General features: G+C 31.3%; 1 non-coding gene across 1 annotated transcript; it reads right to left on the bottom strand.

Moving 5' to 3' along the window:
- Positions 1-2,014: 2,014 nt before the first annotated feature.
- Positions 2,015-2,099, bottom strand: TRNAM-CAU (transfer RNA methionine (anticodon CAU)). The gene is given in 2 exon segments: positions 2,015-2,050; positions 2,062-2,099. It is a non-coding gene; the product is annotated as a tRNA-Met (tRNA).
- Between the last annotated feature and the right edge of the window lie 16,600 nt (positions 2,100-18,699).

Below are 18,699 nucleotides of genomic sequence, written 5' to 3'. Positions count from 1 at the left end.
TTGTATAAAGATAAAAATAGGTAAATTAATTCATTAGATAAAAGAGCAAATCGATTCTTTATATTAAAAATTTTATCTATTTTTATTGTTAAAAATTAATATAATTAACAAATAATTAAGCGGTTTACATGGATTTGGTTTAACATGGGGTGGTGGAATTGTTTAACCAACCCCCACTTAAGCTTTTATGCTTATCATTTATTGATTATGATATTTTCCATTATCTTTCTTTTAGAGGACCAACAACTTGCCAAGGCTTTGCACATTTCACACCTTGTTGTCAGTCCCTATCTTGTAAACTCATAAAAGGCAAACAATTTTATGGACTGAGTTCTTCTATTATCCTATCAAATTGAAAAGGGGTTTTCAATTGTTGAAATTGACTCAAGTGGTTCTTATCCCCTCTACTAAACTATGCTACTAGTCTTTCTTCACACACTTCTCCTATAGGGTTTACTAAATGGTAATAAGATCATAAATTTAAGGTAAAATGTCAAAATTAATCTTCAATATTTACATTTTTATCAATTTGATTCTTATTTTTTCAAGCTATGTTTGACCATTAGTCTTTCAAAAAGAGTTTAATAGTATTTTTTAACAGAAATCTTAATTAAAACATTAATTTTTTTATGATGTTGGTGTGACAAATCGCGTGACAATTCATGTGTACTTCATGATGATATGACGTACTATTTTTCTTATATGACATGTCAACAATTAAATTAAAAACTATAAAAATATTCAAAAACTTCAAAATTCAAAAGAAGTTATAACAAGTTCATAAAAATTCAAAAATTAACATGAAGTACAAATGAATTGTCATGCGGACAACTATGCTTAAAAGTTTAATATTTTAGACAATATTTCTGTTAAATCATCTTTTTTTAAGTTGATAGTCAAATTCGACTTTAAAAAAAAAGTTTGAGGGTCAAGTTCAACAAAAATAAAGAATAAGGATCAAATTGGAAAAAATATCTAAACATTGAGGACTAAATTTGGTATTATGTGAAAATTAATTAAAGGAGCCGAGATTTAACCGATCTAAGTAAGTTTCTAATATGGGGGGTTGCACCAAGACTTGGAAATGATCCGTGGGGGAGAAACAACAACTAACATTGTGTAATTAACAAAATCATGACCATGAAAGCAACCATCCATTATATTTGCAACAACCAGATCTAACATCATCAATAAGAGATAGGGGGAAGTAAATGAAATACACAAAATGAGGACCACTAGACTTGTGATGTGGTAATTTATTTTCAGAAGAATAAAGCTGGTGTAAATCTCTCAATCCTCATGCCCCAAACTTTGGTTTATTGACTTATTCATGATGATGATAAAAAAGACAGTACCCTGATCTCAAATTTGTTTGAAGATCAGATATTATGGCAACCATATTCCTCACATTGTCCATGTTGTGATACCCCGATTCTCAATAATATTCATGGGACCCTAAGGTTTGAGGGGAAGTGCAAGTACTTAAAAGGCACAGCCCAAGTTAAAAACAACGTTTCCTGTGTATGTTTTGACAGCTTAAGTGATTAAATTGTGATAGATTGCGAAAGGGAAGTGAAAACAAGGCAACAACAAGAAAAGGGGGTTTTGTTAAACAGAATGGATATATGGAAAAGCCATTCAAAAAATGGGCCATAATAAAACCCTAAACTGGTACTGCAGAGTGAGAGGCCAAGTGTTGGTAAGGGTGGATTAGGTGGAGCTGGGGCAGGGTGTGAGTGGAACTTTTGGAAATAGAAGCTGGGGTTTTACTATCACAACAAACAAAAGGGAATGGATTCATTCACATTCACGAGGTAACTAGGATGACTCCAAGTTTGGACACTGACACCGATAGACGAGTTATTGCAGATGGGTGTCTGGTTGATTCCCATTTGGAGTTACAAAACATTGGGGTAAAGACAAAGCTTTGAAAGTTGCAGAATAATAGGCATATGCCATGCATGACGCAAAATAGCGTTAGCCTGACGTGACGCTTGGGGGGGTAAAAAAAATGTGGGGTGAGAGAGGCTCGAACTCTCGACCTCAGGATAACTCAGAAGCTATGAGACCTACGCGCTAACCAACTGCGCCACCACCCCCTGATGTCATCTCTCTTAACTTGTATATATATGATCATAGGCTGTAGTGGCCTGAGCTCAGCCTGACAAAAGTAAAAGACAAGAGGTGCATTTTTTAGGTCAAATCCATCCTTTGAAAAATGAATGTCCTGTAACTTTCCATTTTGTTTTCTTTTATAAAAAGAAAAAATTGAGTGAAGTGCCAGGGTTTTCACATGCTTTGGAATGTGTGAAAAAGGCAAAAAGCCCCAGGCTTTCTTACCCATTGGCTGCTCACCCTTACTCAGAGACTTTCTATTTTCCGTAATATTTAAAAAAAAAATGGTAAGTCATGACATATATATATATATATATATATGAAAGCTTATTTTGATTTAGAAACCTAAGACATGCTACTTGTTTCTAATATATTAAGATAACTCCATAGGTGAATTAAAGAATTATAATAGTGATATAGGTTTCTGAAAACCAAATATGCTCCTTAAACCCATAAATTTTTAATTGCCAATCATTAGATAATTTTTGAAAATGTTTTTAGTTTTGTACCATAAGTCTAGTACTAATAATATAAGTCCAAGTGTTGAAGCTTTGCCGAGCTTTCAAAATGCCCAAACATAGGCTCAGCCTCCATTAAGCCTTTGTTTGGTCCAAAGACAACAGAGATACAAAACCCACCCAAAGCCTTGAGTCCCTTCAACCCCTAGTTAATTATACCTACCTCAAGAGGAAATTACACATCTTAATTTACTCAAACTACTAGGAATATGTAATAAGTGCTAGCTTGTGTAGAGAATTTTACTTGGGTTTTCTAATACCAATTATGTCTTTACAAAGCTTTGAGAACAATTTAACTTAATTGGGCCATCCTCTTTTGTTTGTTAGGTTTTTAAGGTTTGATTTAAAGTAGGCAAATATTTGGAATTCTTAATTGGTTTTTGCACCCAATTCAATTAGGGTCCAATGGTGTTTGCTGTTATTATTATTTCCTAATTTTAATTGGTTTTTTTATACATAAAAGAGATGGATAAACTACACTCAGGGTTACTAAAATTGTTGTTATATCATGTATGGCCTTCTTTGCTTGCATTACCTGCACCAATAGAAAGCTATCATTTCCTTCATTTCTACAGTCTAATTTTTTTTCATGAAATAACTTTGAATGTCACAAATGCGAACAAAAACCTAAACATGTTTCTCCTTTAATCTTCAACACTAATCGTTAGATCATAATGGATCTAAGGTATGTTCTTCTACTCATTGATGGGTACTGATCCATTATATTGATCGTCAAAGCTTCACTTCGAGCTCCCTCGCCAAACTTTTGAAAATAAAAACTTAACAACCCAGTGACTTAAATAAAAACTATCGAATAGTTATGTGACTTACTTAAATGAAAACTTATAAATAATTTAACAACCATTTTGTAACTTTTTGAAGTTGAGTGACCAAAATATAAACTTATTGATAGTTTAGTAAACTTGGGTGTAGTTTACCCAAAAGAAATTTAGTAGAATCTTAACAAAGAATAGCAAACATTACTTAGCATAGTGGTTCTATCACTATTATCTTGATGCAACAATTGTAATACCCTTTTTGGAGGCCAATCAAGAATTCCCAAATTAGACTCTAGAGTATTGCCCATTTTAGCCAAGAAATCAACACACGTTTTAAGGTTCTTTCAAATGTGAGAGAAAATAAGTTGCCAATATTGCCTGTATAATTCACGTAAGGGTCAAAATGACTGTTGTTCATCATACTAATCAGTAGCGCATTATCACATTTGACTTTAATTTTTTGGAATCCTCTGCCACTAGCTGGGAGTAATTCATCAAGTAAATATCTGACTTCTACTTGAAATATACCAACAAATCTCAGGCATTTAGTGTAACGAGCAATCGAAGTTTCAGATATTGTAGAACTCCATATATTATTGCAAGGTTCGAGTTAATATCCATAGATGCATCCAAATTAAGTTTGATCCAACCATCTTACAATGAGACCGTGAATTGTAATATCATACTAGATAGTCACATTGTGTTATGAAACCCTAACTTATAGACTACACACCCAAGAAAGACACTAAACCATGAAGTCTTTGTTGTTGCATTGGCCTTTATTAACTACAAGCTCATTACAATTTTTCCAAATCATCTAGTTAAGAATAATATAAAAAAAGCACCATCTTGCTCCATTAATCTCACACTTTCCTGCATTATTGATGTTCCATAACAATCACTATTGTAATGCCAAATAGAACAATGTCTCTAAAATATTCACAGGGACAACAACTTGCCAAATGCCCCTAGAAAAATCGTAGTTCCTTAATACATGAATGCACAATTCTACATCAACACTACAATGACACTGTTCAATATCATTAATGTGCCTTCTAAACCTCTTATTGTTTATCAACAACTGCTCCTAAAAGACAAGCCAGAGAAATTGCCTCACCTTTTAAGGTACTTCACACTTTCAAATTAATTCCTACGTCAAATACCTCTTTCACTAATTAGCTTTCATAACCACCTCATACTTATTCGAAGATGAAAAACCTTCATGTTATGATCAACTCCATTCGAAAGTGCCACCTCTTTCTCGATTGACAATTACAGAATATCATGACTCCCTATTATATACCATCATGAAAGCTATTGATTTCAAGCTTTAGTCCAATAACCTTATCATATGTGTGTTTCCCTCATAGGATATCTATGATCCCTTAAATCCTTTCTCCTGATGTAATTAATTTTATCTCATGGTTACCATTGTATCTTCTGTAATGAAAATGATCGTTACTCAAATTAACAATGGTGAAATAATTTATCTTTTAAAAAAGACCCCTGGTGAGATTTCATTTTCATAATCCATGCAATGTAAATGAAATGATATCATTTACTTTTATCAAGCTATGATCCACTATTATGAGTGAAACCATATCGTGTGTAAGTTATATACTTACATGCCAACTTTCATCCAACTATCATGTGAGCACAAGTTTTCAATATATAAAGCACATGAATTACGCGCACATGGTTATTCACTTACTCAAGATTTAGATAAGTCTCGCCATAAACTTCACAAGCGAATAAACCCATAAGCAAATCTAAGATAATTTCAACTTGGGACTTATCCAATGTATTGCTAGTACAGACAATCACATTTATGTCTTTATTTCTGAGAGTCATTCTAGCTCCGATAGCCAAGACAAGCTATCTCCCAAATTGGCCTTATAGACAACATAATATTCCTCTATTATTTAAAGTATTTTCTCAATTTGATTTTGCATATTACGGACGATTTAGATTACCTAATAATATAAGTTGTTTTCTCATATTATAATTCGTCCATAGAATGCAATTTAGTATTAGTTAAACCTTAGGTAATCAATGAGTCAATATTTTCTTATTCATTTTGCTTTGCATACAAAAACTATTGATGACAAACTAGCATAGAGATAATGAATAACATTTGTTTAGTTCCATGAATAATCAGTTTGACCATTTAATATTTTATCAAATATGATAGAATTACTACACTAAGGGCATAAAATTCCTAATAACGAGAACTCCATTTGATAGAATCACTTAAGTGCCTTAGAACAAGTTTTCATGTGGCCGCCATGCAAATTAATCCTTTGACTTGAGATGCAATGTCATATTATATGAGGAATGTTATGTTTTGACTCATCATGAAACGAGCTCTATATTGATAGATGTTTAAGGTAGGATGTCTAGCCGTAACACGAATCATATCTAGTGAGGATCTACCACTATAAGTGATATTAAAGACATGTCATTTGATCTACCACTATAAGCGATAGTTTGGTAGGTCCATATTACGCTATAAAGCTAGCCACGAAAAGGTTTCATTGAAATTATCTTAACCTAACGACAATTTAGGTGTCATGATGGATTGTTAGATCCTACTCTTAAGCTTTAAGCATGGTTTGTTTTTAACCAAGTAATTTTATGTCTATTACCACTTTTGAGAACCTAATGGGTTACACATGATAAGACGAGGAATAAGGGTTAAACTTGGGTTTCAATTAAATATGACCTAATTGAATGAAAGATTTAATCCAAGGCAAATTGAGTTAGCAAATTGATGGTTCTTAATTACTAAGAAGGTAATTTCGATCAATCTATCAAAATTTGAGTTCATACAAATGTGATCTGGATGACCAAAGGTGTGATCAAAATTTATCCGGTAACCATCTAAGAAAATTAGCAAACATGTAGCCATTGGGTAAAAATGATTTTAATTGAACCATTTGGGTATTAAAAATTATTTTACTGAATTAATTTTATTATTAGACAATTTAATTAAGTCCAAGTTAATTAAAATTAAATCAATTAGGCCTACATGTAAATGATATTTTAGTAAGAGCCCAATATTTAATTAAAAAACTAGCTCTTACTTGGAGCCCATGCATTGTGTAGCATGTTTTGTATTGAAAGATCATACACAAGCCTAATTAGGGGATAAAGAAAGAGGAGAGTTTTAGTTTTTGCAAAAAATCCTAAAACCACTACTCTAGTTCTTCTCTTTATGTTGTATGACAATATTCTTCTCCATGTAGATATATTTCTTATTTTAACTAGTCTCGGTTTAATCAAATTGGAGTAGATTGCAATCGGAATGAACCAAAGTCTAATTGGATTATTTGAGAGACAGCAACTTTTGGCTAGGGTATTCTCCACCATAGCTGACCACCTTGTTTGTTACCTATGGGGTTTTTGTTAAGATCGTTGATTGTTGAACTAGCACTGAATAGACCCCAAAGCCTTTGGAAGGCTTCAGTTCTCATCCATGTGAACTGCAGTAAAGGAAAACTTTTAAAACTTCAGACCCCAAAGCACTTGGGTTCTTCTTTGTTGGGAGGATTTGGAAATTTCAGCAGTAAGCACACTTATTAGAGATAAGAACATCTTGATTCTTCATATCAATATGCTCTGAATATTGCTTGTTTAGTGATTAAAAAGGCAAGCAATAATTTTTTATTATTTATAATTTCCCATGAAATTATTTGGTAATGGAGAGTATAAAAGCTTGATGGGGTTTTAGAGAGTTTGTTTTAATTTGTGGGCTTTTCTATGATTTTCTTTTCTACTTTTGGTAAAAAAATTTCCCAGTAAAATTACATGGATTGGTATCTTTGTAATGTTATGGAGGATCTCATTGTCCCTAGAAATCAAGGATTAGAACATAATCTCCCTCCTGCAAATTTTAAGTGGACACGAATTTTAACAATGAATGCTTTGGTGAGGATGAATTTAAGTGGTGATAAACTCAAGTTCAACTGCAAATTATGCCATGATGCAGCTGATGTTAAGTATCCATCAACATTAAAAGAAAGTATTTTGGATTAATTATGAAGAGGTCTCTATAAATCTATTCAAAAATAAAAGGAAATGTAATATGTCAATCACTTTATAGATTAATATGTCACATCAGCATTCGTTAGTGAATTAACAAAAATTTTAATAATAGTGACTAATTCGAACAATTATCTTAATTAAATTGACTAAATTGAGAAATTCTTTTAAAATAATCAAAATAGGACAAACCTTATTTTAAAGTATTCTTTACCTTATATTCTAGAAATTCTTATTTAGATGGCATGAATATGAATGTATTAATAATTTTTAAAAATATACATACGCCCTAAACATATCTCCAATACCCATAGTTTAAAATGCCCGACCCATAAACACACTTGATTATAATATTATATTATATTTGTTTCGTGTTTTTAATTTTATATATATTAAAGTGAGGAATACAAATAATATAATTTGAATTTATGTCAAATGAGTATTTGATAAAAACTTTAACCAGTGTCGTAAATATTCTACATTGGCCACCAATCCTTCCTTCCGGCGGCAAAAGTCAATATTGTTTTTCCTTTTGCATTTCATTTTCAGGCGACTCCACCACGAATCTATAAAAAAAAATTTGAAGCGTCCAGTTTGGTGATCTATTTTTAAAGCCAGATGTTAGTTATATTCATCATCATCATAGGCCCCCATCTAATCATCAATCTCCTTAAATTAATACTACAAAAAAGTCAGCAGTTTAGGGTTTCAACTTTCAATCTTTATTAGTTTTTACTTGATTATAAAATTTAATTATTTTCGAGTTTGTAACAATTTTTCTCAATTATATCATCTTAAAAAACTAAACTCAAATTTTCTCTTAAAGTAAGGATTTCAACTTTCAAATATAGCTCTTAAATTCTACACCTTCAAGCTTAATTGCATGGTGACATTATAAACTTACCAGAATCATTGAAACAACTAATTTTTTAAAATTAATATTTTGTGTCAGGCTTTATATTTTCAGACAAAAGTCCCTTTCCATGGGTCTAGAACTTTTTTTTGCTTTAAAACAGAAGCAAGATTTTGTTAAGACCAATTGCAATTGTTCATTTACTGTTATCCCAAATTTGGTTAACTGGTTAAAGCTAATATGATAATGGAAAATTCACACATTAAAAAAGAAGAAAGAAAAAAAGAAGCAGCATTGAACATATTGCATGAGCTGATAAATAAAGCTGCAAAGTATTGAATTATTTGAAACTATTTTTTATAAGCCCATAACAAAGAACGAATCTTTGCTGTCAATATTCGTATTCATGAGCATTACCTACAAAAATATTATGCAAAATCAAATTCAGGGTTTTGTATATCTGGTAATGAAATAGTGTTTTTATGTTATTTAAGTTTTTTGGCAAATTCAATTTGTGAATAAAAATAAAGATCATATTGATGAAAGATGTAAATATTGAGGATTAAATTTAATATTATATAAAAAAAATCAACACGGAAAAAGAAGGGAGAGGCAAATCTTTTTGGTGGGGGAAATGAAGGATGACTTCCATAATAAGTGGCAGACTGTGAGGGAGGAATATTGTTGGAAGAAAAAAAAAAGAAGCATTAAAATTGTCAACATGGGCTGAAAATATGCAAAGAGACTGCAACTTTTAAATAGCCATTGATTGGGGTTTGTTAGATGGGTGGAGGTGGGTCATCTATGACCACAACCAAAAGGAAGAAATCAAATCTTTTTTCTTTCGTTCTTCTTTGTGAGTGTAAAAAGAAAGAAGATGAAATAATCCAGCTCGTTATTCTCCAACAACTATACTTTCTTATAGCTGTTTCCTTCCAATATCAAATTTATTGGATTTTAATATGTTTTCTTGGGAAAATCAAAGTACTAAGGAGTTAAAAAAGGGATTAATTTGAATTATTATAAAGGTAATTACATCATTTAATCAAGGGTTTAAGGTACCTAATTTGGTTATATTCTACTTCTAGGTTGACAAATATTAATCTCAAGACTTATATAATTTGAAATTTTTTAAGTATCAGTTTACTATAAGGAGTAAACAACGTACACGAAATAAATTAATCTAACTCCTCCAAGAGAGAGTCTTCAAATAATCTTATCCTGTTTTTCTGTTATGAACCATCTTGATAAGATTATCTGTGATTAAATTTTCTTTTCGAGGGATATGTTGAATCTTCTAATGTTTTACCATTTTCAAGAGTTGATGAATTCTTCTGCCTAAGGCGGAATTGGAATCTCTGAAAAGTCTCTCCTAAATGGCGTTATTAGCTTCCAGGCTGTCTATTTGTATTAAGACCCTTTCAAAATTTTAGTTAGAAATAAGCTGCAACCCATCCAAGATACCCGAAGCACTGTGCAACTTCCCAAGTATCTGCTAAAGCCATGTATCCATCCACCATTATGATCACTCACCAATCCTTCAGTTGCAGTAAAACCTTCTTCAGTTCTAACTGAACCATTTGTGTTCAAGTGACCCCAGTTAAGAGAAACCTTGAGGACTTCATCAATACTCCAAGAGATACCTTGGAACGTGAATATGTTGTTTTTTTTTCTAAATGCGCCAAAAAATAATTTCAAAGAGACACGACCAATCTGCCCCACCCAAACTAAGAGGGCGATTATTTTGAAGATTTTCCGTCATCCATTCAAATATGGTTGAAAATTTTTTTTAAAAAGTATTGTGGAAAGGTACATTTGAAAAGTTCAATAGTTTTTAAGCGTTGCTATCAAAAAGTGTTTTTGAAAAAATAAATTATTCATTTTAAAAATGATATATTAAAGTAGACCATATGTTAGGTTTCTTTAATGATAATAAGAGAATAATTTCAGCCAAAATCGTTTGTGCAAAAAGTTAAAATCTAATTTTATTTTTTTTAGTTTGGGTTAAAATCTCAATTTAAAAACATGGTTTAAATTCAAAAGCTCCTTGTTTGAAATGCAATTTTCGACTTCAATGATAAACATGAGATTTGACCTTTGTAATTTAAAAGTTAAAAATGCAATCATTTTACTTTTTCTGTTTAAAAAACCTTAGTCCAATCATTATCGACATTGGTAATTTTTGTCAAAATTTGACAATTTAATATATTTATTTTCTTTCAATCATATGCTAGATCATATGAGAATAGCCTAATCAAAATTCTAAATTGATAGAATTTAACAAAAAAATACTTTCAATTTTAATGGCAAGACTTAAATTTTTAAATGAAAAAAGATTTAATTTTTAATTTTTTACATGCATAAATTAAATCTCAAATTTATCAAACTACATAAACATAATTTAACATAAATATACCAATCAATTTATACCAAATACATTAAATATATCAAAATTCTAATTTGGTGCTATTTTACATGAAGGGTTACGAGTTATGACAAGCATGCATTGCCAAATGGGAAAATGTGGAAGAATCCTTCAAAAATAAACCCGAAAACGCCAAGGGGAACTGAAGGGAGAGACATTGAGCTTCTCGCAATGGGGGGTTGTGGACAATATAATGGTCATCCATTTACAAGTTTTTATCCTTTTAAATAATGCTTTAATGGGTTAATCCCTATGAACACGAACACGATTATTTTTATTATCACTAAGGGATTAATTAATTATCTTAAGCTCATGATAATCGTGAATTATTGTATATTGGGGGGAGAAAAATCATGTGTTGTTGTGAACTTAGATTTAGTATGATTTCTAAGCACATACATTGTTAGTGGTTGAACATGAACATCAACATGGACTAATTGGAATTTGGAAATCTCCATGTTTTTATTTCAACTAAACATCATTCACGAGTGCTAAGAGGTGACATTTACACCAAAGTTTGAATTTATAATAATAAAAAAATAATTATTCTAAGATAAATTATATGAATTAGTGTTGTCTTGCTTTTGAAATTAAGGAAACAACTAAAAGAGTAGAATAATAATGGTGCACATAGTTCAAAATGTTTTTTTTTGGTGAGGTGTTATTTAAAGAGTAATTCATTAAGAATTAATAATAAAAGTTGTGATGTAAGTTCAACTCGCTCATCAAATCACGACCTTAATCTTATATATTCAACTAAAATCACTTTCTTCTTTAAAGCGTAGTTACAAACCAAACATGAAAATAATTTGCTTGCGATCAATTTGCACTTGATATAAGTTTCTCTAACAAGCAAATACGTGCACTTTCTAATTTCATCCCTTGTACTAATAACAAGTTTTCAATGTATAACTAGATTTGTAATCTTCTAGTAGTTTGACCGAAATGTGTCATTATGATTATGTCCAAATTGGTTTTTGATAAGATATCTCTTCAAATAAAGTAAGAGGATCACATTAGCACTCTTGGAAACTATCATTGCTTGATCAAATATTTCTATAGTTAATTTAACTTGTGAGACATGTTAAGCATAATCTTGCCTTTCTTTGAATTCCAATCATTTGAACCATAAGGTGCAATCCTGTAGGATTTTGTAATATTGACAGTAATATTAAAACATTTCTAATATTACAAACAAGCATCTAGCAATGCATTGCTACTACTTAAGTTGCAGGAAGTTGTGGTCCAACATAACCTTGTATAGTCCAATGTTTTATTTCTTGAATCTCGAGTAGATAAGATAAATAAATGAGTTTGATATCTCATATCAACTCATTTAAGTACAACCATGTATTTTTAGTCTCACTCGATTAAAGGGCCCATGGTATCGCTCCCATTATGTAAGAGCAAGAAATTTTGCCTTGATCATTCATATCCTACTACACAAGTTGTGGTATACCCAACAAAAATTTTTATAGCACAACTGGTTATTGAAGACGTTTAACTGTGTCAAAGTATATGACACAATATTAGAACTATGATGATCTTAAGCCAAAAGATTACATACACCATTATCACTATGAGAACTGTTGTGGCTATTATATAATAATCCAAGAAATATTCTCAGGGTGGGTCAGTTCAATACACTGTTTTGTTAACATGTACCCATGAGTTGACTTGATACCATATATCATTGACAACAACTTATTATCAATCAACATCACATTAGTTTTAACGTATTATTGTTGTCTTAGCTCACAATTATGCTTGACTAAGGATAGTTTAAGAATAATCATATTATCCTCAAAACTTTATTATTAATCAGTTTATTTGATACATAGAAATAAAAACTGAAAATAATAAAGACAATGTCTTTCTTAATAAATAAGGTAAATAAGCATACTATTATAATCATCTCATGATTAATCTTTGGGCGTACTCCAATAGATGGCATTAGAATTGTCACAATAGACAATTGTAAGTGCAAATGCAACTCCAAAGTCTTCAAGCATCGACCTCATCCATAATAGTTTTATATTGCAATTTCTAACAACTATGTACTTAGCCTCGATTGTTTAAAAAGATTTTCATGATTACTTCTTGTTGTACCATGACATTAGGTTTGTTCAATGATAGAAACATCCTTATGAACTACTATTCTTGTCACACATTGCCAACCCAACCTCATCACTAAACCCACTAGATTTGATTGTGTTCTTCAAAAGCCAAATGGCAAGATCAATAGTATCATTAACATATCAAATAATCCTTTTAATAACCTTTAAATGAGACTTCATAGGATTAAATTAATACATGGCACACACGACAACACTATACCACAAGTCTGATATACTAACTGTGAAGGTATAATAGGCCAACAATTGTACTATGATAGTTGCTTAGGTTAGTTGCAACTACTCCTGTATCTAAGCATATTTTATTAGAAATTCCCCTTAATGTCTTTAATAGCTTTGATCTATTTTAATTCACTAAATAGCGATGATACTTCTCTTGAGATATGAAGATCCCATATTTTAGTTGTTTGATCTGAAATCCTAATAAGTATGACACTTCTCTCACATTCTCATCTTGAACTTAGATTATGTCATCTTCCAAAAGCTTCTTTAGCTTGTTGAGAAGTTGATCCAAAGATGATATTGTCTACAAAAATCTAGGTTACTATAATCACTATTTTTTTCTTGATGAAAAATTCACTGTCTATATTTCCCCTTATATAGCCTTACTTGAGAAAGAATTTAGAGAGCCTCCCATACCATGCCCTTAGGGCTGGCTTCAACCAGTTTAGTGCCTTAATGATTTTGTAAACATGATTGAGATGTCTAGGGTTTTGAAATCCTTAACGTTACTCCATAAATGTTTTTTTACTGATGAAGCCATTTAAGAACACATTATTTACATCTATTTCAAACAGCTTGATATTGAAGTAAGTTGAAACTACCAACAATAATTTGATGGCCTCCAAACGAGCTATAGGTGCAAAGGTCTCATAAAAATAAAGTTTCCATTTGTGTAACTTGAGTATCAATTTTGGCTTTATTTCTAGTGGTGTTCTTATGCATATTTATCTTATTCTTAAAGATCCATTTTTTCCCAATTTCATTGTAGTCTTTAAGTATGGGGTCCAAATTTCATACCATCCTTGAAAGCTTTTCAACCTTTTTGGGCTCCACAAAAGAAAGTTTACTAGTTGACCTAACCATGTCACGATATGTTGTTTTAGGCTTGTCCCTGCTCTTGATTCTACCCTTAATAGTACCAATTACATTATCCAATTCATGAACTTTGTGTACCCTTTAAGATGGTTATGGTTGATAAAGTTCATTTGTAGGTTGATCAATACTGCCAGTCTACTTAGTTACATGTTTAGTTGCAACCTTCCTTTACAACTAGCTCAATTGCGTCTTTTTCTGTATATTCAGTTAAGGGACTTTTAAGTTCGTATTTAACAACATTAAAAGAATCCGTTATTTTTTTTGTGAACTTGTTAACCGTTTTATATGCCTTGTTATTTGTAGAATACCCAAGAAATATACCTTTATCACTACGTATATCAAAACTTCCTCGATAACTTTTATATTTGAGTATGCAACATACAATTCTAAACACATAAAAGTATCCCACATTTGGCTTCTTTCCTTTTCATATCTTATAGATTGTAATCATTGTGCTAGGCCTCAAAAAGACCTTAATGATCTCATGGCAAGCTACCTTAATAGCTACCCCCTAAAACGTGTTTGAAACAACATTAGCATTAAGCATGACCTTCATTATGTCTTACATAGTCTGATTCTTCCTTTCAATAACTATGTTATATTATGGAGTCTTTGGGGTTAGAAACTTATGTTTGATGCTTGTATTTGTAGGGACAACCAAAATTAAGCAATAAACAAAAAATGAAAAATGAGAAAAATTGGACACAAATATTTATGTGGAAAAGCTCATCTTGTGAATATAAAAACCACGAATAAAGAAAACTTCACTTAAACAAAAAATAATCGAAGATGAGTACAAGATGGAGAAATAAAACAAACTTGGACCCAAAATACAAAGTTTTCCTAAAATTCCCACAAAACTCTCTCTAAATTGTGTTGTTCAATCAATCTTTCTAAGGTTTCTAAAAGCCCAATTTATATTTGAAATTTGTGTGAAAATATGACTAAAACATCCCTAGAAAATAAGAGTTAGACTGGGAAAAGATAGCAGAGTTTAACTAGGAGAAGAAACTCGATTTAGTATAGAAAATGTTGCCATGTCGTGATGTGGCATATTGTTTCGTCGAGATGTCCTTCTTCGCTTTATTAGGACATGATAGTTCTTCTCGTCGAGACGTCAACTCTTCCTTGTCCCAATATCAAACCTTATTTCATCCAAAATAAAAGGCACACTCTATAAATCTCCACATTGACTCGTATTTTCGCAATGTTTTCTTTGTCGAGCCCATTAGGGGCCTACTTGATCTTTATCGAATACTTGCCAAGTCTAGACAGTTCTTGAACTTAGAGATTGGAGGACTCTTTTTCATCATATCAGTTGGGTTGTTTTCTCTGGAAATCTTGTGAATCTGAACATTTCCTTGAGCAACCATGATAAACCATAAGATATACATATTTTTATCCCATGCTTGGCATATTTATGGATGATTTATCATTAGTTTTATTGAATTCGATGCTCTTAATCCTTTAATTTCTTGTTTCATACTTAGGAGAGCTTAGGAAAGTGAAAAGAGTAAGAAACGAGCCAAAAACGGACAAAATAGGCTGACTTCAGTGTTCCATACAGCTTAGGCACTTCCATACACCCGTGTTAGACACAGGTAGGCCACGCTCCATGTGTCATGGCTGTGTCGACATTAAAGCACATTAGAATTGCACAGGCCTGAGCACCTTTACACGGACGTGGCACACGGTCGTGTCCCTATCGAGCCTAAGTCTAATTCTTTTCGGAAAAGGCTAATTTTGGGCATTCCAAAGTTTATTTAAACGCACGAAGAGAGGATCAAGGGACGGACGGAGTAGAAGGTAGAAAATACTCGAAGACAACTATCGGAATCAGTTCAGAAGCAAGATCTACTTCAAGACTGAAGATCTCCATTCAATTTCCTTAGAAGTTCTTTGGGTTTCTTTATGTTTTGCTGTTTTCCCAATTTTGAAATGTTTTCACCCATCGTTATGAACTAAACTCTCTAAATACCTAGGGAAGATGAAACTTAAGACATATCGTATTACTATTTGAATTATATGATAAATACTTATTTTTATTCTTAATTATGTGTTCTTAAATCTTGCTTTAATATTTCAAGATATTAATTCAAGTCTGATGTGCTTATTCAGTGGAGCAAAAGTCCCTGTTTAAGAGTAGATCTTCCATAATTAAGTGGAGTTGCATGCAATCCTAGAGATAGGATGACATAAATCTGCCGGATTAGAGTCAAATCTAATAGATAGAGTTAATGCGATAATAGGGGTTTTAATTAGAAAGAGATTTCAATTAATCAACCTAGAGTTAGTTGTTTTTAGTCTCGAGAGAGATATTAACATAAAGAAGGGATTTCTATGGATTAAGTCAAGTGAATAAATCGTCTAGTTCAGAAGTAATAAGTGAAGTTTAGGTGGATTCTTCCTTGGGTGTTGTCTTCTCCATCAGTTTTCCAAAAGTATTTTCCAACTTTTATTTCTGTCGTGTTCTTAGTTAATTAGATAGTTAATCTTAGTTTAAAACATCTCTTTAATTCTTAGGCTAGATAATAAAAAGATAATAATTACTAATACTTTTAATCATTGTGGATACGATATTTCCGGTCTCACCATAACTATACTACTGTTCGATAGGTGTGCTTGCCTTAGTCGAAGTTTTTATTTAGTTTAGCGACCATCAATTTTTTGGCGCCATTGCTGGGGACTAAGATATTAGGAAAGCTTGAATTTTATTACTTTAGCCATTTTTACTTTTATTGCAATTTACTTTTTGTTTTTAGCTTAATTCCTCTTTTCTTATTTTTCTTTTTAATTGTTTCTGGCAGGTGTCTCTAGTTTATGACTAAAAAGAACTCGTCAGGACCTTTGTTTTTTGATAGTGAAATAGAGAGTACAGTGTAATAGCCCAAAATTGGGTCTAGTTGGAACAGAGGTTTCGGGACCACAAAATCTGAGATAGAAATAATTATTTTATGATTATTTTGAGGTCTATGATATGATTGCATGATTGTGTGAAAATTTCGTGAAAAAATTCTATGCATAAAGTGCTCAATTTGAAGTTAGGGACTAAGTTGAATAAGTTGCAAAACTTGCATTCTAGAAGTTTCTAGTATGAAATTGCTTTGAAATATTAATTATAAGGTCTTAAATAGCAATTTGACCAATTTCTAAGTGATGGAAAAAAATTGACATGGATGGAATTTTTGAAAGTTTAGTAAGGAAGGGCATTTTGGTCATTTGGTAATTAAAAGAAATAAAAAGGGAAAATAAAGCCAAAATTGACTCATCTTTTTCATGGAGGCAAAAATTAGCATGGGGTAAGCCATGTATAGGGTTTTCAAGCTTTCCAAGCTCAATAGTAAGTCCGTTCTAACCCCATTTTTCAAGTTCTTTACGTTTTTAGAATCCCGGTAATTTGATTAAGCTTATTCTAGAATAATTTAAGCTAGGGTTCATATTTGGAAAAATATCCACAGGTGAAATGTGTTTATTTTGCTGTTTTATGATAGAATATGAGGTTTTAAATTATGTTAGACAACTTGTGCTACTCGGTTTTGAGTGAAAACGAGTAAAAGGGCTTAAAATCGGTAAAAATACCTAATAGTCATAAATATATGTTAGAGTGAGAATTTGATGTTGCCATAGAAGGGAAAAGTGATCAGCGTGTGATAAAACATAAGAATAAGGGATGAAGTTTAATTCTCGAGCCTAGGGGCAAAAGTGTAAATATGCAAAAGTTTAGGGGAAAAATTGTAATTTTTCCAAAGTTTGAGTTAAGGACTGTTTTGAATAGTACATTAATTAAATAAGTAAAATATGATGTTTTAGATCCCGAAAAACGAGATTTGAACCTAGAATGAGAGAAAAATAGAAAATTGAGAAAGTTGGTAAAATGGTCGTTTTAGTATCGAGGTAAGTTCATATGTATAATAAGCATTAATTTATGCATGTTTCAATGTAAAATTGATATATTTATTATAATTTCCGAGGTGTTGAAAGCATGTAAGTTGATAGAAAATTGGGAAAGTTGGTAAAATGGTCGTTTTAGTATCGAGGTAAGTTCATATGTATAATAAGCATTAATTTATGCATGTTTCAATGTAAAATTGATATATTTATTATAATTTCCGAGGTGTTGAAAGCATGTAAGTTGATAGAAAATTGGGAAAGTTGGTAAAATGGTCGTTTTAGTATCGAGGTAAGTTCATATGTATAATAAGCATTAATTTATGCATGTTTCAACGTAAAATTGATATATTTATTATAATTTCCGAGGTGTTGAAAGCATGTAAGTTGGTATGATAATAATACAGCATGTAAGTTGGTATGATAATAATACAACAATAATGCTGTAATTTATATTTGAAAGTTAAATTTAGTGAATTAATTGAATTATGTTAAATTAAATGATTATGGTTCCAAGTTTATGAAGTGATCTAAAAATATGTCTATGGTACATGAAGTGCATTGAATTATCATACATAAATGTGATTTCTATGATTATGGATATTATGGGAAATTGTAAGTTCATATGATTTTTAATAAGGCAATGTGTAATTTAATGTTACTGCCTTGATATTAAATGAGATGTAAGTTTATATGTAATAATACATTAATATTACTTGTATTATGATATTTTATAATAATATTGGAAATATGTTTGTGGATAATTACTTGATTGGTGAAATTGTTGGAAAAGAGAGAGAAATCCCGGTTGAACCTTCGGAAAGATTGGATGATACAGATAGTATGT

The sequence above is a fragment of the Gossypium hirsutum genome, chromosome A06 (genome assembly GCF_007990345.1).
Source record: "Gossypium hirsutum isolate 1008001.06 chromosome A06, Gossypium_hirsutum_v2.1, whole genome shotgun sequence".
Classification (NCBI taxonomy): Eukaryota; Viridiplantae; Streptophyta; class Magnoliopsida; order Malvales; family Malvaceae; genus Gossypium; species Gossypium hirsutum.
This window is presented reverse-complemented; position numbering and strand designations above follow the sequence as displayed.